General features: G+C 41.4%; 1 protein-coding gene across 7 annotated transcripts in view; it reads left to right on the forward strand.

The window, feature by feature from the left end:
- The window catches only part of GLRA2 (glycine receptor alpha 2), a 230659-nt gene that overhangs the window by 185615 nt on the left and 22150 nt on the right, over positions 1-22894 (forward strand). The window lies entirely within an intron of this gene.

Below are 22894 nucleotides of genomic sequence, written 5' to 3' on the forward strand. Positions count from 1 at the left end.
TAATCCCAGCACTTTGGGAGGCCGAGGTGGGCGGATCACAAGGTCAGGAGATCGAGACCATGGTGAAACCCCGTCTCTACTAAAAATAGAAAAAATTAGCCGGGCGCAGGGGCGGGCGCCTGTAGTCCCAGATACTCGGGAGGCTGAGGCAGGAGAATGGCGTGAACCCGGGAGGCGGAGCTTGCAGTGAGCCGAGATTGCGCCACTGCACTCCAGCCTGGGTGACAGAGCGAGACTCCGTCTCAAAAAAAAAAAAAAAAAGGACTTTATATTTATTCCTATAAATTTTCATTTTGTTGGATTTGGCCATTGTTCTAGATTATAGTAATCTTTGTGATATTGATTCAGTCATTTGGAAAATTAGGTGTCACTTCAAGATGTGTACCATAGGCAAATAAGTGTCAATGCCCTTTAGCCAAAGACCACCAGGAACAAACTTGTAGTTAAACAAGGTGGGTTTACTACTCTTTGCAGTGAGGGAGAACACATAGAATGAGGGGTGGGGGGTGCTGATCTCTACCTATAAATTGGTTGATTTGAAGGGGAAAAGTTAAGGAAGCAGGAGTTTACTCTAGATCAGATACTGTCAGCAAGTGGGGGAAATTCAATAACCTCAATCAATCTTATCTATAGAAAGGCCGACTAGAATGAGAATAAAACTGTAATTGGTTAAAAAAAAAAAAAGTGGCAGGAATTTTAACCAAGAGAGAAGGATGTTTAGTATTTTGTAAGTAGCACAGTGATCTTGTTTTGTCTGTGCTTAGACAAAATCATGAAGTGGCCTTGTTTTGTCTCACTTTACCAAGGTTTTAGACCAACTTTGTCTAAGGCAACTTGGGTTGTGGTTTTCTCCTCCTAAAATGAAGGGGCTAAATTGTCAACATTGAAATAGAGGCTTTATGTCACAGTGCTGTGACTTTGGTAGGCAGTTTAATTAAAAGCAAAACCTCTCTGTACCTCAGTTTCAGAGGTACAGAAATGAATAATATTTACCTTATAGAACTGTGGTAAAAATGAGCTTTCCTGAATAAAGCTCATAAAACAGGCCCTGACACTTAGTAAGTTCTATGTTTAGTGATTGCTCATTTTGTGTCCACTGTCTCTACCACATAGGTATGTAGCAAACTCTGGGTCATAAAGGTTTTTGTGTTCAATTTATTGGGGAACATGTTATACAAATCAAAATCAAGTATCTTAGAATAACTACAATAGCTCTTCCACTTCTACTCCTCTTATCTTTCTTCCACAAAGGGAAATTAGATTGCATGGCAAAATATGGCCTATATACAACTTTTTAAATAATTTTATTCATAGGAATAAAATAATGACTTTGTGTTTTCACTCTGCAGTGTCTAAACAAGAGAGAAGTAGACTAAGCTAGGTCTTAAATACATGGAAACATTCTTCTAATGTAGAGAATCCATTAAGATCCTTCAAACCCAATTAGAATGTAAATGGACTTTGAAAGAAGGCTGTTGGAATGCAGATATCACTACCACTAAGTCTAATCAACAAACAAATCTAAGCAAATGAAGAACTCATTGAATTATAATTAGAGTAGGGTCAACTTGGAGAATCCTGCTTAAGGCTTCTTACCCTTTTCTCTTCCTCTCCAAAAGCTTAGAGCAATAGTTCTCAACCTAGGGCAATTTTGCCCCCAGGGGACATTTGACAATGTCTGGAGACCTGTTTGGCTGTCACACCTGGGAAGGGGAGCTACTAGCATCTAATAGGTAGAGAGCAGGGATGCGGCTAAACCTCCTGGGATATACAAGACAGCTGCCCACACAAAAAATTGCCAAGGTGTAATGCTGATAGTGCTGCAGTGGAGAAACCCTGGTTTAGAGCATTGTCAGGCTATACTTCTTGATATGCAACAGTCTCAATTGTTTTCTCTTTCTTGTATGCAAATCATGTCTCACCGGAAAACATTATCTGCACATCATCAGGAGAGCTCTTTCAGTTCTGCTACCCTCAGTCAAAGTGAACTCTTCCTGTAAGATTTGTACACAGGTGGAGCCCACTGGGTGATGGCTTGTTGTCTTTCCCTTATAAAAGGCAAATTCTACCCATCAGCCTGTCTTTGAAATTTGGTTTCTTTATCCAAATGTATGTTCAATCGAGTATGAAGGAAAGCTCCATCTGACTGGCTTCATTTATTAAGACACAAATCATGTGGATCCACACACCACATGTCCTAAGAAAACAGATTTATGACACTATGCTTCATGTATGAAGTAAGGCAGGGTCCACATCTGGAAAATATTAGGTGCAGACTCTGAATTAATATCCAGATTCTGTGAGATGGAGAGACTTCTACGTGGGTAGGAAAAACAATGTTATTTATTACACCTATTTAGGAAATGTTCAGTAGTGTGGAAAGTCATAATGAAAGCTTACTTTTAGGATTAATACCTGGATGTATGTGATTCAACAGGTACACACAATGATGTTTAGTGTAAAAAGAAAAAGACAGTGGGACAGCATTAAATAGAAGAACAGTGGTTTCAACCATTCTAGAAGGAATCCAGTGGAAACATTTTTATTCGGTTTGTTACTGAAACTGGGAGAAGGCATATAAGAAGCTTCACTATTTAAAACAGCAATAAGCACAGGAATTGAGAATAACCCATAATAAGCACACTTGTCTACTTGCAGAAGACAATTAACAGTTCACAGACTTGCGCTGGTACAGACCACACCTTGAGCATCCTGCTCTAGACCAATGCTTCTCAAACGTTGGTGCAAATGAGAATCACCTGGAGGCCTAGAGAGACCCTTTTTTTTTGTGGATTCAGTAGGCCAGAACAGGACCCAATATTTTATTTTTCTAACAAATGTCAGGTGACAAGTGATATTCCAGAAAAACCCTAAAATACCTTTAGTAATAGCAATACTATAATCATCCTCCATACCTTTGCTACTAATATGTCCATAGTCATATCCAAGACATTAACCCCAGTGATCAATTCCATTTTGGAAAATTGGCCACTGAAAGATTAACAAACAGAGAATAAGATGTTTTGTAAAAGATGTTTAGACTCAAAATCCCTATAGGTCTCCTTTTTCCTTGTCCTTGGAAAGGAAACTCCATAATCATAACTCTTATTTTTTTTCCTTTCAAGAAGAATATAGTGAAATGGTGTGTGTTCTCTTTTATTATTTAACATGTTTTCCATGTTCTGCCACCTGTTTGCACAAGGTGTTTAAATAAGATTTCACAGATCATTAATTAAAGCAACAACTGCTTCCTTAGCAAGCATGATGTTGAAAACGTTGTAACTGCCTCCCCAGGGAAGCCAAAGGTGTGTTTGCTTTTTATCTTAAAGGTTGAGGAGTTTAGATGAGGCTTCAACAGACTTGTATGGATAAGGATTTGGACTTTATTATGAAAGTCATTATGAATAAATAAATGTCATGGTACTTTGTAATTGACTATACCTAGGATATAGAGCTGGTGCTTGTCAGGGACAAAAAGACCTGAAGTATTTTTTTTTTTTCGTTCCCATGAAACTTTTAATACCATCACTGTATATACATGTACATAGTGTTTTACATGGTCTCAAACAGCATAAAATGAAATCATACTGTATACATTCTTCTGCAATATGTTTTTATCCCTTAACATTGTATTTTTGAGATTTATCCATGTTGATATGGTTAGCTTTAGTGCATTAATTTTAACTGCATGGTATCTACTGCATCACTATATAAGAAGATGGGAATTTTTTTCTTATTATACTTTAAGTTCTAGGGTACATGTGCACAATGTGCAGGTTTGTTACATATGTACACATGAGCCATGTTGGTGTGCTGCACCCACTAACTCGTCATTTACATTAAGGATGTCTCCTAATGTTATCCCTTCCCCCTTCCCTCTCCCCCCTCCCCACATTAGGGTCTGGTGTGTGATGTTCCCCTTCCTGTGTCCAAGTGATCTCATTGTTCAATTCCCACCTATGAGTGAGAACATGCAGTATTTGGTTTTCTGTTCTTGCGAGAGTTTGCTGAGAATGATGGTTTCCAGCTGCATCCATGTTTCTACAAAGGACACGAACTCATCCTTTTTTATGGCTGCATAGTATTCCATGGTGTATATGTGCCACATTTTCTTTTTTTTTTTTTTTTTTTTTTTTGAGACAGAGTCTCGCTCTGTCACCCAGGCTGGAGTGCAGTAGCCAGATCTCAGCTCACTGCAAGCTCCGCCCCCCGGGTTCACGCCATTCTCCTGCCTCAGCCTCCCGAGTAGCTGGGACTACAGGTGCCGCCACCTCGCCCGGCTAATTTTTTGTGTTTTTAGTAGAGACGGGGTTTCGCCGTGTTAGCCAGGATGGTCTCGATCTCCTGACCTAGTGATCCGCCCGTCTCGGCCTCCCAAAGTGCTGGGATTACAGGCTTGAGCCACCGCGCCCGGCCTATGTGCCACATTTTCTTAATCCAGTCTGTCACTGATGGACATTTGGGTTGGTTCCAAGTCTTTGCTATTGTGAATAGTGCTGCAATAAACATACATGTGCATGTGTCTTTATAGCAGCATGACTTATAATCCTTTAGGTATATCCCCAGTAATGGGATGGCTGGGTCAAATGGTATCTCTAGTTCTAGATCCTTGAGGAATCGCCACACTGTTTTCCACAATGGTTGAACTAGTTTACAGTCCCACCAACAGTGTAAAAGAGTTCCTATTTCTCCACATCCTCTCCAGCACCTATTGTCTCCTGACTTTTTAATGATTGCCATTCTAACTGGTGTGAGATGGTATCTCATTGTGGTTTTGATTTGCATTTCTCTGATGGCGAGTGATGATGAGCATTTTTTCATGTGTCTGTTGGCTGTATGAATGTCTTCTTTTGAGAAGTGTCTGTTTATATCCTTTGCCCACTTTTTGATGGGGTTGTTTCTTTCTCAGAAATTTGATTGAGTTCTTTATAGGTTCTGGATATTAGCGCTTTGTCAGATGAGTAGATTGCAAAAATGTTCTCCCATTCTGTAGGTTGCCTGTTCACTCTGATGGTAGTTTCTTTTGCTGTGCAGAAGCTCTTTAGTTTAATGAGATCCCATTTGTCAATTTTGACTTCTGTTGCCATTGCTTTTGGTGTTTTAGACATGAAGTCCTTCCCCATGCCTATGTCCTGAATGGTATTACCTAGGTTTTCTTCTAGGGTTTTTATGGTATTAGGTCTAACATTTAAGTCTCTAATCCATCTTGAATTAATTTTCATATAAGGAGTAAGGAAAGGATCCAGTTTCAGCTTTCTACTTATGGCTAGCCAATTTTCCCAGCACCATTTCTTAAGTAGGGAATCCTTTCTCCATTTCTTGTTTTTGTCAGGTTTGTCAAAGATCAGATGGCTATAGATGTGTGGTATTATTTCTGAGGGCTCTGTTCTGTTCCAAAGGTCTATATCTCTGTTTTGGTACCAGTACCATGCTGTTTTGGTTACTGTAGCCTTGTAATATAGTTTGAAGTCAGGTAGTGTGATGCCTCCAGCTTTGTTCTTTTGGCTTAGGATTGTCTTGGCAATGCGGGGTCTTTTTTGGTTCCATATGAACTTTAAAGCAGTTTTTTCCAATTCTGTGAAGAAAGTCATTGGTAGCTTAATGGGGATGGCATTGAATCTATAAATAACCTTGGGCAGTATGGCCATTTTCACAATAGTGATTCTTCCTATCCATGAGCATGGTATGTTCTTCCATTTGTTTGTGTCCTCTTTTATTTCACTGAGCAGTGGTTTGTAGTTCTCCTTGACGAGGTCCTTTACATCCCTTGTAAGTTGAATTCCTAGGTATTTTATTCTCTTTGAAGCTATTGTGAATAGTTCATTCATTCATGATTTGGCTCTCTGTTAGTCTGTTACTGGTGTATAAGAATGCTTGTGACTTTTGCACATTGATTTTGTATCCTGAGACTTTGCTGAAGTTGCTTATCAGCTTAAGGAGATTTTGGGCTGAGACAATGGGGTTTTCTAAATATACAATCATGTCATCTGCAAACAGGGACAATTTGACTTCTTGTTTTCCTAATTGAATACGCTTGATTTCTTTCTCTTGCCTGATTGCCCCAGCCAGGACTTCTAACACTATGTTGAATAGGAGTGGTGAGAGAGGGCATCCCTGTCTTGTGCCAGTTTTCAGAGGGAATGCCTCCAGTTTTTGCCCAGGCAGTATGATATGGGCTGTGGGTTTGTCATAAATAGCTCTTATTATTTTTGAGATATGTTCCATCAATACCAAATTTATTGAGAGTTTTTAGCATGAAGGGCTGTTGAATTTTGTCAAAGGCCTTTTTTGCATCTATTCAGATAATCATGTGGTTTTTGTCTTTGGTTCCGTTTATATGCTGGATTACACTTATTGATTTGCATATGTTGAACCAGCCTTGCATCCCAGGGATGAAGCCCACTTGATCATGGTGGATAAGCTTTTTGATGTGCTGCTGGATTCAGTTTGCCAGTATTTTATTGAGGATTTTTGCATCGATGTTCATCAGGGATATTGGTCTAAAATTCTCTTTTGTTTTGTCTCTGCCAGGCTTTGGTATCAGGATGATGTTGGCCTCATAAAATGAGTTAGGGAGGATTCCCTCTTTTTCTGTTGATTGGAATAGTTTCAGAAGGAATGGTACCAGCTCCTCCTTGTACCTCTGGTAGAATTTGGCTGTGAATCCGTCTAGTCCTGGACTTTTTGGTTGGTAGGCTGTTAATTATTGCCTCAATTTCAGAGCCTGCTATTGGTCTATTTAGGGATTCAACTTCTTCCTGGTGTAGTCTTGGGAGAGTGTAAGTGTCCAGGAAATTATCCATTTCTTTTAGGTTTTCCAGTTTATTTGTGTAGAGGTATTTATAGTATTCTCTGATGGTAGTTTGTGTTTCTGTGGGGTTGGTGGTGATAGCCCCTTTATCATTTTTTATTGCGTTTATTTGATTCTTCTTTTCTTCTTTATTAGTCTTGCTAGTGGTCTATCAATTTTGTTGATCTTTTCAAAAAATCACCTCCTGGATTTATTGATTTTTTGGAGGGTTTTTTGTGTCTCTATCTCCTTCAGTTCTGCTCTGATCTTAGTTATTTCTTGCCTTCTGCTAGCTTTTGAATGTGTTTGCTCTTGCTTCTCTAGTTCTTTTAATAGTGATGTTAGGGTGTCAATTTTAGAACTTTCCAGCTTTCTCTTGTGGGCATTTAGTGCTATAAATTTCCCTCTACACATTGCTTTAAATGTGTCCCAGAGATTCTGGTATGTTGTATCTTTGTTGTCATTGGTTTCAAAGAACATCTTTATTTCGGCCTTCATTTCGTTATGTACCCAGTAGTCATTCAGGAGCGGGTTGTTCAGTTTCCATGTAGTTGAGCGGTTTTGATTGAGTTTCTTAGTCCTGAGTTCTAGTTTGATTGCACTGTGGTCTGAGAGACAATTTGTTATAATTTCAGTTCTTTTACATTTGCTGAGGAGTGCTTTACTTCCAACTATGTGGTCAATTTTCGAATAAGTGCAGTGTGGTGCTGAGAAGAATGTATATTCTGTTGATTTGGGGTGGAGAGTTCTGTAGATGTCTATTAGGTCCACTTGGTGTAGAGTTGAGTTCAATTCCTGGATACCATTCTTGACTTTCTGTCTCATTGATCTGTCTAATGTTGACAGTGGGGTGTTAAAGTCTCCCATTATTATTGTATGGGAGTCTAAGTCTCTTTGTAAGTCTCTAAGGACTTGCTTTATGAATCTGGGTGCTCCTGTATTGGGTGCATATATATTTAGGATAGTTAGCTCTTCCTGATGAATTGATCCCTTTACCATTATGTAATGGCCTTCTTTGTCTCTTTTGATCTTTGATGGTTTAAAGTCTGTTTTATCAGAGACTAGGGTTGCAACCCCTGCTATTTTTTTGTTTTCCATTTGCTTGGTAGATCTTCCTCCATCCCTTTATTTTGAGCCTATGTGTGTCTCTCCATGTGAGATGTGTCTCCTGAATGCAGCACACTGATGGGTCTTGACTCTTTATCCAATTTGCCAGTCTGTTTCTTTTAATTGGACCATTTAGTCCATTTACATTTAAGGTTAATATTGTTATGTGTGAACTTGGTCCTGTCATTATGATATTAGCTAGTTATTTTGCTCGCTAGTTGATGCAGTTTTTTCCTAGCGTCGATGGACTTTACGTTTTGACATGTTTTTGCAATGGCTGGTACCTGTTGTTCCTTTCCATGTTTAGTGCTTCCTTCAGGATCTCTTGTAGGGCAGGCCTGGTGGTGACAAAATCTCTCAGCATTTGCTTGTCTGTAAAGGATTTTATTTCTCCTTCACTTATGAAACTTAGTTTGGCTGGATATGAAATTCTGGGTTGAAAATTCTTTTCTTTAAGAATGTTGAATATTGGCCCCCACTCTCTTCTGGCTTGTAGAGTTTCTGCCGAGAGATCTGCTGTTAGCCTGATGGGTTTCCCTTTGTGGGTAACCCAACCTTTCTCTCTGGCTGCCCTTAACATTTTTTCCTTCATTTCATCTTTGGTGAATCTGACAACTCTGTGTCTTGGAGTTTCTCTTCTCGAGGAGTATCTTTGTGGCGTTCTCTGTATTTCCTGGATTTGAATGTTGGCCTGCCTTACTAGGTTGGGGACGTTCTCCTTGATGATATCCTGCAGAGTGTTTTCCAACTTGGTTCCATTTCCCCCGTCAGTTTCAGGCACACCAATCAGACGTAGATTTGGTCTTTTCACATAATCCCATATTTCTTGGAGGCTTTGTTCATTTCTTTTTACTCTTTTTTCTCTACACTTCTCTTCTCGCTTCATTTCATTCATTTGATCTTCAATCGCTGATACTCTTTCTTCCAGATGATTGAGTCAGTTACTGAAGCTTGTGCATTTGTCACGTAGTTCTTGTGTTATGGTTGTCATCTCTATGAGTTCTTTTAAGGACTTCTCTAGATTTATTATTCTAGTTAGCCTTTTGTCAAATCTTTTTTCAAGGTTTTTAGTTTCTTTGTGCTGGTTACGTAGTTGCTCCTTTAGCTCTGAGAAGTTTGATTGACTGAAGCCTTCTCTCAACTCGTCAAAGTCATTCTCCATCCAGCTCTGTTCCGTTGCTGGCGATGAGCTGCGTTCCTTTGGAGGGGGAGATGCGCTCTGATTCTTTGAATTTCCAGCTTTTCTGCACTGATTTTTCCCCATCTTTGTGGTTTTATCTGCCTTTGGTCTTTGATGATGGTGATGTACTGACAGGGTTTTGGTGTGGGTGTTCTTTCTGTTTGTTAGTTTTCCTTCTAACAATCAGGACCCTCAGCTGTAGGTCTGTTGGAGTTTGCTTGAGGTCCACTCCAGACCCTGTTTGCCTGGGTATCAGCAGCAGAGGCTGCAGAAGATAGAATATTGCTGAACAGCGAGTGTTGCTGTCTGATTCTTGCTCTGGAAGCTTCGTCTCAGGGGTGTACCCAGCCATGTGAGGTGTGAGGTGTCAGTCTGCACCTAGTGGGGGATGTCTCCATTAGGCTACTCAGGGGTCAGGGACCCACTCGAGCAGGCAGTCTGTCTGTTCTGAGATCTCAACCTCCTTGCTGGGAGATCCACTGCTCTCTTCAAAGCTGTCAGAAGGGGGCATTTACCTCTGCCAAGGTTTCTGCTGCTTTTTGTTTAGCTATGCCCTGTCCCCAGAGGAGGAGTCTACAGAGGCAGGCCAGCCTCCTTGAACTGTGGTGGGCTCCACCCAGATCGAGCTTCCCAGCAGCTTTGTTTACCTACTAAAGCCTCAGCAATGGCGGGCGCCCCTCCCCCAGCCTCACTGCCACCTTGCAGTTAGATCTCAGACTACTGTGCTAGCAATGAGGGAGGCTCCATGGGCGTGGGACCCTCTGGGCCAGGTGTGGGATATTATCTCCTCGTGTGCCATTTGCCAGGACCATTGGTAAAGGTCAGTATTAGGGTGGGAGTTACCCAATTTTCCAGGTGTTGTGTGTCTCAATTTCCTTTGGCTAGGAAAAGGAATTCCCTTCCCCCTTGAGCTTCCCAGGTGAGGCGATGCCTCGACCTGCTTCAGCTCTTGCTGGTCGGGCTGCACCCGTGGACCAGCGCCAACTGTCTGACAGGACCCAGCGAGATGAACCGGGTACCTCAGTTGAAAATGCAGAAACCACCTGTCTTCTGTGTTGCTCACGCTGGGAGCTGGAGGCTGGAGCTGTTCCTATTTGGCCATCTTGGGCACGCCCCCTTTTTTATTTTTATTTTTTTATTTTTTGAGATGGAGTCTCACTCTGTCACCCAGGCTGGAGTACAGTGACGTGATCTCGGCTCACTGCAAGCTCCGCCTCCTGGATTCACGCCGTTCTCCTGCCTCAGCCTCCTGAGCAGCTGGGACTAGAGGCACCCGCCACTGCGCCCGTCTAATTTTTTGTATTTTTAGTAGAGACACGGTTTCACTGTGTTAGCCAGGATGGTCTCGATCTCCTGACCTCGTGATCTGCCCGCCTCGGCCTCCCAAAGTGCTGGGATTACAGGCGTGAGCCACTGCGCCCGGCCAAGACCTGAAGTATTTTTAAGGTGTTTTCTTCTAAGCATGTTCCATTTTTCTAGGTATTATGACAGACTGTTATTTTAGGGCTTGCAATATGGAATTCTCTTTTGCAAAAATACAAAGCAACTTGTAGAAGTAGTCTTGCAAATGAAAACCCTGTCATTTTAGTGTCTCCCTCCAATTGCTACTTTCATCTGAGACCAATTCCCATTTTCTCCATTTCCTTTCCTACCTTCCTTCCTACTGAATCACATTTTCCTGCCTCTAATTTTCTTCCCTTATTTTTCTATTTCCCTTACCCTCAGTCTCATCTCTTCAGACTATCTCATTTTGTTAATTCATTCATATACTCAGTGTAAATATCTTGTACACTTACTATGAGCCATCCACAAAGTCCAATAGGCTCTGCCCTTGGGAAACTCATAGTCCAGGGAAAAATAGGAAACTTATCTGCGTATTAGTCTATGTACATATGATAGGTATCATGATATGGGCCATAAAAGTGCTATGGAAAAACACAGAGGGGGCCTGTGGTAGATATTATCAATATCCCATCCATATTTCTATGGCACTCATTGTTCTATATACTCTGATGGGCTTCCTACTGCAAGCTTCACTCTGCCTTGATGTGGGGAGACAAAGGGTGACTTACTCCAGGAACAGCCCTCCACCAATCATAGTTGGGGCCCAGGAATAAATATCTTAGTTTCCTTGTCCCTCTGAGGTATGTTTTTATATTTGCTCCCAGTGGGATTGAGTCCCAGTTGCCCATAGTGAAACTGACTTACCAATGCACCCTGAATGGATGTCTTTCCTTGCTTTGCCTCACTTCCCCATGCCTCTACTAGTGCTTCCTGAGATCATGTCCCAAATAAACTAACTGAACTCACATTTCTGCCTCAGAGTGTTCTAGAAAAAGCCAAGTAAGATAAGCACCAAGCCAATACCTGGGCTCCCTTAAATATGAGTACCAAAACAGAAGGCTGGGGAACTAAGCAGGTACCTGGCAAGGAAAGACTGCACCATGCTAAGAAGGTTGAAATTCCTCCTGAAGGTGATGAGGAGACTTAAGGGTGTTTACAGGAAAATGGCATGGTCAGATTTGCATTATGGAAAGAGCAGTCTAGCACTCAGTAGAAGCATTCTGGAGCATGTTTTGAACAGTGCAGGACTGAGGCAGGAAAACAATAGAAGGTTCTTGTTGTAATCAAAACCAGGGGTGATAAGGGCCTGAAAAGTATTAAGAAATTAAATGGCCTTTTAAAAAATAAGAAAGCAAAATCAACAGGACATGTACTAATTAAATACATGAAATGCAAAGAAGAAGAAGTCTAAGATGACTTCCAGGAGTATGGCTTTATCAAGAAGGGGACTGTAGTGTTACAAGATTGGGCTGGTGACAGGGGGAGGGCAAAGATTAAGTTCAGTGTGGGATAGGTGAAATGTGAGAGATGGAAGTAGCGATGTCCATGAGGCAGTCCAGCACTCAGGAGAGAGGACTGGGTTGGACAGACATGCTGAGAAATCATTAGGATACAGATGGAGGTTAAAGCTATGGAAGTGGATGAGATTACCCAGCAGAAGTGTACGGAGTGAGAAGAGAAGTGGAAGGGAAAGGTTGAGAAAGAGCAGGAAGGAGCAGGAAGGGGAAGGCAGGGCAAGGCAAGGCAGACAGCTGAGGGCAAAGCCCTGTGAGCACCAGTAGATCAGAGACAGGCAGGGGGAAAGGAGCCTATGAGAGAGAGAGAGAGAAGGTCAGAGGGCCGTGTAATCACTCGGAGGCTAGAAAAAGAAACATAACCAGGAATAAAATTCATAGTATCTAAAGATGTGGAGTTCACATAAAATAAAAGCTAAAAAGCAGCCATGGATTTTAGGAAGTCAGAGGATATTAGTAACCTCAACAACAGCAGGCTCAGTGGAGAGATGGAGGCAGACACAAGATTTTAGGAAGCATAGTAGTGAAGTGGACAGTGAGGAAGTGAGGTCATTGAATGTAGCCATTTTACCCAAGAAAAAGAGACAGAAGTGGCTGAGGAGGCACATAGGCCTTGGATACTTTTGTTTGTTGGTCGGTTGGTTCTTTTGCTTTTTATTTAGTGTTTTTTTTTTTTAATGAGCAACTTGAGTACATTTAAATGCTGATGAGAGGGTTGTTTATAGAGAGAATAATATTACTTACAGGAGTTTTGAGGAAAGGTGGGAGAGCATGCGTAGGTGGAGCCACTAGCCATACCCAGTAGAAGGTATTCCTTCTGATAACTAGGAGATGAAGGAAGGAATAAGAAGGAGGACATGGCAAGTCTGTGGGTGGGTGGGTAGGCAGGCAGGATTTTGAAGGAATCCCCACATGATGGCATCTGATTGTTTTCTGTGACACAGGAAACGCATTCATTTTCAGAGAGTAAAGAGGGAGGTGACAGAGTAGGAGGTGTGAGAACAGTGGGAAAACTTTGAAATGTTTGTGAATTGCGAAATACATCACCAGGAACCCACAGAAGTTTTCTCAAGCAGCCTTAGGGTCCAGCGGACGTAGAAGAAATTGGATATGTAGGGGCATCAATGTGCTGGATTCAGTGAGGTTCTCCAGAGGAGCTCAGCAGCCTAGAATAACAAGATGGTGGGTTCCACAATTGATCCAGGCAGGACTGACTGAAATAAAAATGGGCAACCCCTGGTTCAAAAATGATTAAGATTTTCAAGATGGCAACAGCAGAGCATTAAACTAAGCCTAGCAACCCTCTGTGTATGGACCCTGTGTGTCTGCACAGGTTGCATGCCCGTGAAGCCAATCTTGGATCCAAGCTGAGGGTTTTGCCAGACAGGATGGATGAATGGATAAAAATATGGATCATGTGATGGTCCAAGCGGGGTAGAGAAATGGGGATATTGTAAAGAAGAGATGAGAATGAAAGGAGAATATTTTACACAGAAGTGAAATAAATGTGTGCAATGAAATGTGGCAGTTAGTCCACTTATTTACTTCTTTATTTGCGATAAAATAGTTAACTCTAGCTTTTAATTTCAATGATTCTTTATATTTCTATAGTTATCAAATTTAGTTGAAGTTCTAGTTTTGCACACAGACCTTCTTAAGGGAGTTTTGCTTTACAGATTTTTTGAAGGGAGTTCAATGTTTAAACAAGAAAGAAAACTCATATCAACTAGTCTCCTTTTTGTGTTGTTTTGTTTACTGGGGTAGATAGGCTCAGACAAATATTTCAATACAGAATGTTGTATGCTATGGGAAAGGTTTAAGTGCATGATTTAAAGTGATGACTGACGACAAAGCATCTTCTCCACTTGGTAGTGCCAGGGAGTTGAGCCTTTGACTGGGTCTTGACACATGAGTAGAAATTTGCCAGGTCAAAAGGAAAATTAAGAGGCTATCCAGGGCCCGGCGTGGTGGCTCAAGCCTGTAATCCCAGCACTTTGGGAGGCCGAGACGGGCGGATCACGAGGTCAGGCGATCGAGACCATCCTGGCTAACACGGTGAAACCCCGTCTCTACTAAAAAATACAAAAAACTAGCCAGGCGAGGTGGCGGGCGCCTGTAGTCCCAGCTACTCGGGAGGCTGAGGCAGGAGAATGGCGTGAACCCGGGAGGCGGAGCTTGCAGTGAGCTGAGATCCGGCCACTGCACTCCAGTCTGGGCGACAGAGCGAGACTCCGTCTCAAAAAAAAAAAAAAAAAAAAAAAAAGAGGATATCCAGCTGAGGAAACAGTTGTGCAGAGGTTCAGATGTTAGAAACGACATGATGCTTTCACTACATCATAAAGAGTTGAGTCTGGAAAGTGCTAAAGCATGGGGCCTAAAAGGAAGGAAGACTTCAGTTGCTCTTGAAGTGGGAGCCACCAAAAGGCTTTAAAAATGATAGAATGCTACAATCAGATGGAAACTATGGAAATATTACTCTGTATAGAAAAGATCAGATTGGAATAAAGCACAAGATCAGGAAAATGCTGCTTCAGCATTTCAACTTAAGAACACCCTTAATTGTATAATTTAGTCTACACTTTCCCGAAGCCCCTCCTGAGAGGCATAGACCATTATTACTATTTTAGTTTGCCTTTTTGTAATTTTGCTAGAACCAGCTTTCCAAATCTGGGATGTATATTAGAAACTGAGCAAAGCGTGTCCTAAGTGTGAATATAAAAGTGGCTTTCTGGTTTGAATTCTTTGCAGTAACAAAGGTGTCTTATCATTGCTATAACAAATCACCACAAACTTAATGGCTTAAAACAGGAAAAACTTATTATCTACAGTTCTGGAGGTCAGAAGTCCAAAATGGGTCTCACTAGGTTAAAATCAAGGTATTGGCAGGGCTGTATTGCTTCTGGAGGGTTGTCACAGGGGTTCAAGGGATTGGGGGCCATTTCAAAGAAAACAATAGGACCACGCAGGCAGTAATACACAACAAAGTTTATTGGGTGGCACTTGGACAGGGTTGCATGAAAAGGTGGCCCCTCACAGCATGAAATAATCCAGAGGCTTAGCGAGAGGAGCCAACATACAGAGAGGAGAGGACAAGGGGACTCCCAGTGGGGAGGTGAATCAGAGGGGGATCACCTGTCTAGGCGATGCTGCTCAGCTGCAGTGAGGGAGCCTATGGGTCAGAGAGCTTCAAAGAGCAGCAGTGCCATAGGGCCTTATAAGTGCAAGGCTCTATCTTGTCAATGGCCAGCAGATACTAGGCATGGTTTCATGGGCTATGCAAAGCAGTCAGGCTCTAGATGGCTAAAAATCTGCTCATTTAAGCTATTTTTAAAATAATGGAATGTGTAAAATTTGAGTTTGGTGCCAGCAAGCTTTTGAGATAACAGGTCTCAACCTGTAGTGGGGAAATAAACAACCAAGGGGACAATACACAGAGGCCATCTTTGGCTCATTTATATAACAATGTTCTAGGGGAGAATCTGATTTCTTAACTTTTCCAACTTCTAGAGGGCCACTTACATTCCTTGGCTCATAGTCCCTTTTCTCCAAAGGGGAAAGGTGTTCAAAGCTACAACACTGCATTTCTCTGACCCTTCTTCCATTGCCATGTCTACCTCTGACCACAGCTGAGAAAGGTTCTCCATTTCTAAGAGCCATGTGATTAAATTGTGACCACCTAGATAATCTAGGGCCCTCTCCCCATCCCTAGTTTCTTAATCACATCTGCAAAGCCCCTCTGCTTTGTAGGATAACATATTCACAGGTTCCAAGGATTAGGACACAGACATCTTCGGTAGGCATTATCCTGCCTGCCACAAACAGCAATGGTTTCCACTGCAACTCTGAGAGCATCTGTTGGGCACTGTAGCATGCTCCGTGCACACTCAGGCCAGTCCAGAAGTGACAGGGGGTGAATGCTACTGGAGTGGCCCTCAACCAATGAGAACTGGGAGTTGGTGGCCAAATACCAAGCTTCCTCAACCCTTGGTAGGTCAAGTCTCAGTCTCTCAGAGGTTTGAGCCCCATTTGGCAACAGTGGTCACCTGCTGATTATTCACACATCGTTTATTGACTTTTCTCCTTTCCTTGTCCTACTTCCCCACTCTCTCACCACACTTCTGTTGTTGCCTCCCAAGTAAACCTCTTGCATGCAATTCCTCATCTCAGGGTTGCTTTGGAGAGAACAAAAACAAACTAAGGTGCAATGCCTCCTGGGCCAAGGACCTTATGAGAATCACAACCCATTGAACCCCATCCTTGGCCTCCCCACTAAACACCAAACAGATTCTGGAGGACCTTTTGTGCCTAAAGTGTGGAAACAGAGGGAATCTAGGAGCAGCAAGTGGCATCCCTGGGAGCCAAACAATGGTTTATTGAAATGACAGATAAACAACCACATTCTCTTTATTGTACCTTACAGTTGGCATTGCTAAACTATTTGAGCTGCTGAGTTTCTAAAACAGGTTTCATAACACAATTCTATTGCTTTATGTCCCTGAAATCAAGCCTGTGCCTTCAGCTCTACTAGTGTTTTATAAAGGCTATGATGGTAGATACCTTGAACTTTCTTCTTTCACTGTCTAGCTCTTAATTGCTGTACGATTCTTTTTTTCTACTTTAAAATCCAGATCCTGCACAATGGTGTAAGATTCTTGATGGCAACCTGAGCTGTAGTTATTTCAGCATAACCGGACTCTCATAAAAAGATGGAGTTAAATAACAGACAAGTCTGGTGCTTCCTTGGCATTACATCAGAGAGATGTGGGTTTGCCTAACCATAGTAGTAATTTGTCTCTATCACTGTTATTCTTGTTCGTAACAAGCTCATTTGGGGACAATATACTTAAATGGAGTTACTTCCCACCTGATTGATGAGGTAGCATCAGATGTGCGTATAACCATTTATAAAATAAATGACCCTGGCTCTGTGCGGGAGTGGGTAAAAGGAAACGACCCCTGCCTTCTTAGTTTTCATTCTAAGCTGCTAGACAATCCTAGATTTCATTTCTTCAACAAATATTTTTTGAATGCTTGCCTTGTACAGAGTTTTGTTTTAGATAAGGGGTAGATAAAAAGCAAAAACTGCTTGAAACCTGTCTTCACAAAATTTTAGAGGTCAGGATCAGAAAAAAAGTACAAAGGGTTTCTAATACGAGGTTGAGAATTTTAAGAACCATAAAAGAGTTATCGTTGGAGCTGTGGCAATTCCCACAGAGAGTACAGTGTACTTCCAGCTCTGAAGCAGGAGGGAGAGTCTCAAGAAGGAAGCAGCATTTGAAAAGTTCATTTTATCTTAGAATGTTAACAGTAAATTATTCTAAACTCATCTTGTTATTGTCAGTAAATGAAACAGAGATTAAATCATTAAATAGGTAATGAAAACTACACTCTTTAAGATGGCATTTAATGCTCATTAGAAAGTAGCCTTATCCTGCCTTGTTGATACACATTTACGTCAGATGAACCTGGAGAGCTTCCCACTCCAAGACCTTCAAGAGGAAGGTGAGAGTCAGTGACACGGAAGTTTTGTTTGATCTAAGGCAGTGGTTCTCAGCCAGGAGCTATTCTTCCCCACCCCAGGGGACATTTGGCAATGTATGGAGGCATTTTTAGTTCTCACAACTCAGGGTTGGGGACTGTGTGTTGCTGAACTCTAATGGGTAGAGACCAGGGATGCTTCTAAACATCCTACAGTGCACAGGATGATGCCCATCGCAAAGAATCATCTGACCTGAATATGGATAGTGCCAAGGTTGAAAAACCCTAATCTAAGGGATAGAGGCATGCTGTGCACGCAGAGGACTGAGGTTTAGCTTCATGAGTGCAATCTGCTTAAGAATAAAGATGTCACTCCTGTCAGGAGTAATTAATTAGAGCTAGTATAACCCAATTGACAAAATAGAAAAACCTTTCATTAAGAATTTTCTCTTTTGTAAGTGAGCTCTTTCACTCTACATAAAGTTCTTTTTATTTACATCATATAGTAAATCGGGGACCCAAAATATGGTTCTTTGTATACTGGTAATGAACAGGGGCATGAATTTTGTTGGGTGTATGATTTAATTGCTTTTCAAAATGTTGACATGTTGACATGGGTGTAAAAATATCAGGAGGTTAAGTTATTAAATGCCCCCACTTCATTTCACTCTGTCTGCTGCTGCTAGGATTTGTTCAAGAGCAACAGAAGTCATACCAGAAATGAGCTCTGGTATATTCTAACCAAGGTAACCCATTACAGCACGGTTCTCAATCCTGGTTACACACTAGAGACACCTGGGAACTTTCTAAAATCTAAACACCCAGACCCCACCTCAGACCACTAAATCAGAATATTTAGGTGTAGAGCCCAGACATCTCGGTTTTATAAGGCTTTCCAGGTGGTTGCAATGTGAAGCCAAGTTTGAGAACCTTGCATCTTTAAATTTCATCTGTTGACCAGCAGCATCAGCACCACCTACAGCTTGTCAGAAATGCAGCCTCTCAGGCCTTACCTCAGACCTGTGGAATCAGAACATGCTTTATAACAGGATTCTCAGGAGATTCACTAGCACATTAAAGCTTGAGAAGTGCTGCTCTAGAATATACTGCAGAGAGTCCACTTTTAAAATATACGCATATTGCAATATGCAGTCTAAAACAAGGTATACTATAAAGACATAGTAAAAAGCTCCAAAGCTTTAAATAGAATTATTTTCACTTGGTAAGAAATATTAAGTTTATTACTATGGCTGCTTGTGTTTTGCACTAAATTTTATTTATTTTTAATTGTGAAGGATTTCAATCATATAGAATAATTTAACCCTATGTTGCTTGTTGTTTTGTTTTTCTCAAGAAGAGTAATCACTAGCTATTCAGTAGCCTAGGATTATCATTCTGGTATTAAGAGCCAAATGGGAACCCCATGAAAGACCTTCTCCTATAACTCTGAGAAGGTTCCTTCTCAGCTCTGTGTTCACATACACAAGGAGGAAATCATCCGATATGGCATGCAACAGGATCCATGATAGACTGAGGAGCTTCACCTTTGTTAACAAGATTGAACTGTGCACACATGCATTGTAGTAAACCAATAATTCAAAATAGTCATGCAGCTTCATTCTGGAAAGCACAAAAAGCTTCAAATTATGGTAGTTTGGCAGTAATATCTCCACAGGGAGTTTATAAGGTTTGCTGAATGTCATACAGCCAATTCCTGACTGCCAGACCTGAGATGCCTTAATTCAACATAGAATCATTGAGTGTTCTTTCACACTTCCTGTCTTTTAGGACAGATTGATGAAAATAAAACTTACGAAAATACCTGTCATAAAGCTAGCCTTCATCATCCCAGCCAAGTACTGTATCCTGTCAGTATGTTTCATTACAGAACCATTTCCTGGAATTACTGCCATTGAATTTCTGTCCTCTTAATAATATATACATTTTCTCTCCACAACATGCAAAAAAGAAGATGAGAGAGAAGCATGACATAGTGACACAAGCTTAGGGCAAGGAGTCCAGCTGGCTGAATCTAAATCCTGGCTGGTGCTTTATTTGCTGGGTGATTGGAGTCATGGCCTAACCACTCTGGGTCTTAGTTTCTAAGAGTCTAATAAAGTCCTTTCTCATGGGTTGCTGTTAGGAGCAAGCAAGATTATGCATGTGAAGAACAGTGCCTTACATACAGCCAATACTTACTAAGTATTTCCTTTCTCTTCCTTTCACCTGCTTTTTTACATTGGAATATTGCATGATACTGAGTTTGGAGTATGAATCCCTTCACCCTGGTAGTGAGCTTAGAACCTGATAGGTAGTTTTTTAACCCACCCCCACCCTCTACCCTCTAAAAAAAACAAAAACCAACAACAACAAAAAAGAAACTATCATGGTATATCCTGCTTTGTAAAAGTAAATACTACTTAGTGAAACTTTTGTTGCCATTAGATATATTAATGTGTGTGGAAGTGTGCGTATGTGTGTCCTGGTTAGTAATGGAAAATATGTTTTCCTACTTTGAGTGACAGCAAAAAAGGTGTGTGGTGTGTGTGTGTGCACGCGCGCACGTGTGTTGCATACACTGTTAGATGATGGTTATTTTTTTCCAGCTTTTTAAAGGTGTAATTGACAATTAGAAATCATATATATTTAAGGTATACAACTTGATGATTTGATATATGTATACACTGTGAAATAATCACCATGATCAAAGTAATTAACATGTCCTCCATCTCACAGTTACCAGTTTTTTCCTTCCTTTCTACCTTCTTTCCTTCCCTCCCTCCCTCTTTCTTTCATGAGAACACTAAAGATCTACCCCATTAGCAAATTTCAAGTATACAATACAGTATTGTTAACTATAGTCACCTTCTTGTACATTAGATCTCCAGAGCTTATTCATCTGGCAGAACCGAAACTTTGTATCCCTTGACCAACATCTTACCCTTTCCCCTCACTCTATCCCTTGGCAACCACCATTCTACTCTCTGCTTCTGTGAGTTTGATTATTTTAGATTCCACATATAAGTGAGAACCTGTAGTATTTCACAGCAAAAAGTTTTGAAAGCCAGTGCTCTCAGGGTGGATCAGGCCAGGTAAACAAATTCACCTGACCATCTCAGGCTTAAACCTTCTCACATACCCTCAAGAGGCAGTCACAGACACAGTAGGAGGGGTCATTTGGTTGCCATGATGACAGGGACAGGAGATATATGTTGCACTGACTATACTGCACCTCACTAAAACTTGCTAAGCCCTCGTTTTTGTTTGACCAGCCCACACTCACACGCCACCTGAGTATTATGATGCCCATGACCCAGTGGGCTCATCACTCTGTGACTTGCCTTTAGAGTTCAAGCTGTGTCATCCTCAGCTGGACACAACATCTGCCCAATTATACAGCACACAGCTGGAGAAAAAGAAAGAGACATCAGGCCAGGCACAGTGGCTCACACCTGTAATCCCAGCACTTTGGGAGGCCGAGGTAGGTGGATGACCTAAGGTCAGGAGTTTGAGACCAGCCTGACCAACATGGAGAAACCCCGACTCTACTAAAAATACAAAATTAGCCGCGCATGGTGGCTCACGCCTGTAATCCCAACTACTCAGGAGGCTGAGGCAGGAGAATCACTTGAACCCAGGAGGCAGAGGTTGTCGTGAGCTGAGATCACACCATTGCACTCTAGCCTGGGCAACAAGAGAGAAACTCTGTCTCCACAAAAAAAAAAAAAAAAGAGAGAGAGAGAGAGAGAGACAGCAACTCAAGAATTAAGTCCATTTTCTATGAAAATATATCTTCTTAGAACCATATCAGGTTTTTCTTTTCGCCTCTGATTATAACTATTGTATTGATATCTTTGAAAAGGAAAGGGAGAGCTGGGCTCAGTGGTGCATACCTGTAATCCCAGCTACTTGAGAGGCTGAGATGGGATGATCACGTAGGCAGGAGTTCAAGGTTGCAGTGAGCTATGACCATGGCACTGCCCTGCAGCCTGGACAACAGAGCAAAACCTTGTCTTTTAAAAAAGTGGGGAAAGGCTACAGACTCCCCATCATGTGCCAAATACTGTGTTACATACCTTGATGCACACTTGATGCACACTTTCTTAACTAGAAACTCAGTTGGTCAACAATTAGATCAACAGACACTGGCATTATTTTCCCATAGTGACCAATCTGTCTTCTGTGTTTACTTCAATCAATCTTCCCTTTGGGCCTATAGACAAGTTTTCTCTCTGAAATATTAAATCTGGTAACCGTAATAATGAAGCAGAGAAAAGGGGAACTCTTGGAAAGGCACTACAGATACTCCACCAAACAAACTCTCATTTTATCCATAATTTTCCATTTTCTTTTTTTCAGCAAGAGTTACATATAAGAAGCTATAAGCGTCAGTGAACAAACAAATGGTTGCAGGGAAAGCATAAGGGAGCTAGGGCACAGATGATCTGCAAAGCTAAATCATAAGCCAGAATAATGGAGCATAGACTGTGTTTCTCGTTCACTCTGCTGCTTTGATCTGCAGTTCAATGCTCTACCTCTGAGCTATACCCCCTCCTTACTCTGCTGCTTTGAATGTCCTTGAGAGAAGCAATAGGAAATTGCCTCCTGATGGTTTACAGTGTTCACCTGCTTCAGTAACTGCTAATTTTAAAACAGAACCTACAGTCCATATTCATTAAATAAGAGCTAGCTTACCAACATCATTCAAATTCAGGAGCTAAGATTGGCCAGAGAAAGCAGGTTTATAGTTTTTCACCTGGAGAAACACATTTGTTCTCCAGCTGTGGAAAGCAATGACGTGATGATGGCCCACAGACGTCTCTCTCCTCAGGACATGCCTCACTTCTCCTCTGCTAGAAACCTCCTAACACTTCTCCAAGTCACACCTGGGCGATTTCATCATGAACCTAACCTGTGTCTTCTAAGTTGATAGGAAGACATCGAGGGCCAGACGAAATATAGATCTGATCCTAATGATTGAGTTCTCAGTTCTTGAGTTTACTGAGCCCCCTGCAGAAACAAACAACTCAACAAACTTCCACTCCAAAAAGCATTGACTTTCATCCCTCTGAGCTACTTCCAGCAGAAATTGAGCAGCAGCAGGGAAGACGGGAAAGAAAGTAGTGGCTATCTGGAAGGTTGATATCATTGCTTGAAGCCTCTAGGCTATCAAAACAATATAATAAAGACAGGCCTCTGTGAACACCATGTGTCAGCCTCTAAAAGGACATACATTCAGTGCCTATTTCTTTACATAATGTGAGGTTACATGTTACTATATTAGGAGTTTTCTTATTCTATATTCTATATTTTAGATATTCTATATTAGAGTCATCTTCAAAATTATAACAGCAGCAAAGGGACTTGTTGCCTAATTAAAACCCTTAAAATGATGAAATAAAATATGTAAGTCAAAGATAATTGAAAGAGGAAAATATACCTGAACTGAACTGTTGTTACGGTTGATTATATTAGAACAGG

The sequence above is a fragment of the Macaca fascicularis genome, chromosome X (assembly GCF_037993035.2).
Source record: "Macaca fascicularis isolate 582-1 chromosome X, T2T-MFA8v1.1".
Taxonomy (NCBI): Eukaryota; Metazoa; Chordata; class Mammalia; order Primates; family Cercopithecidae; genus Macaca; species Macaca fascicularis.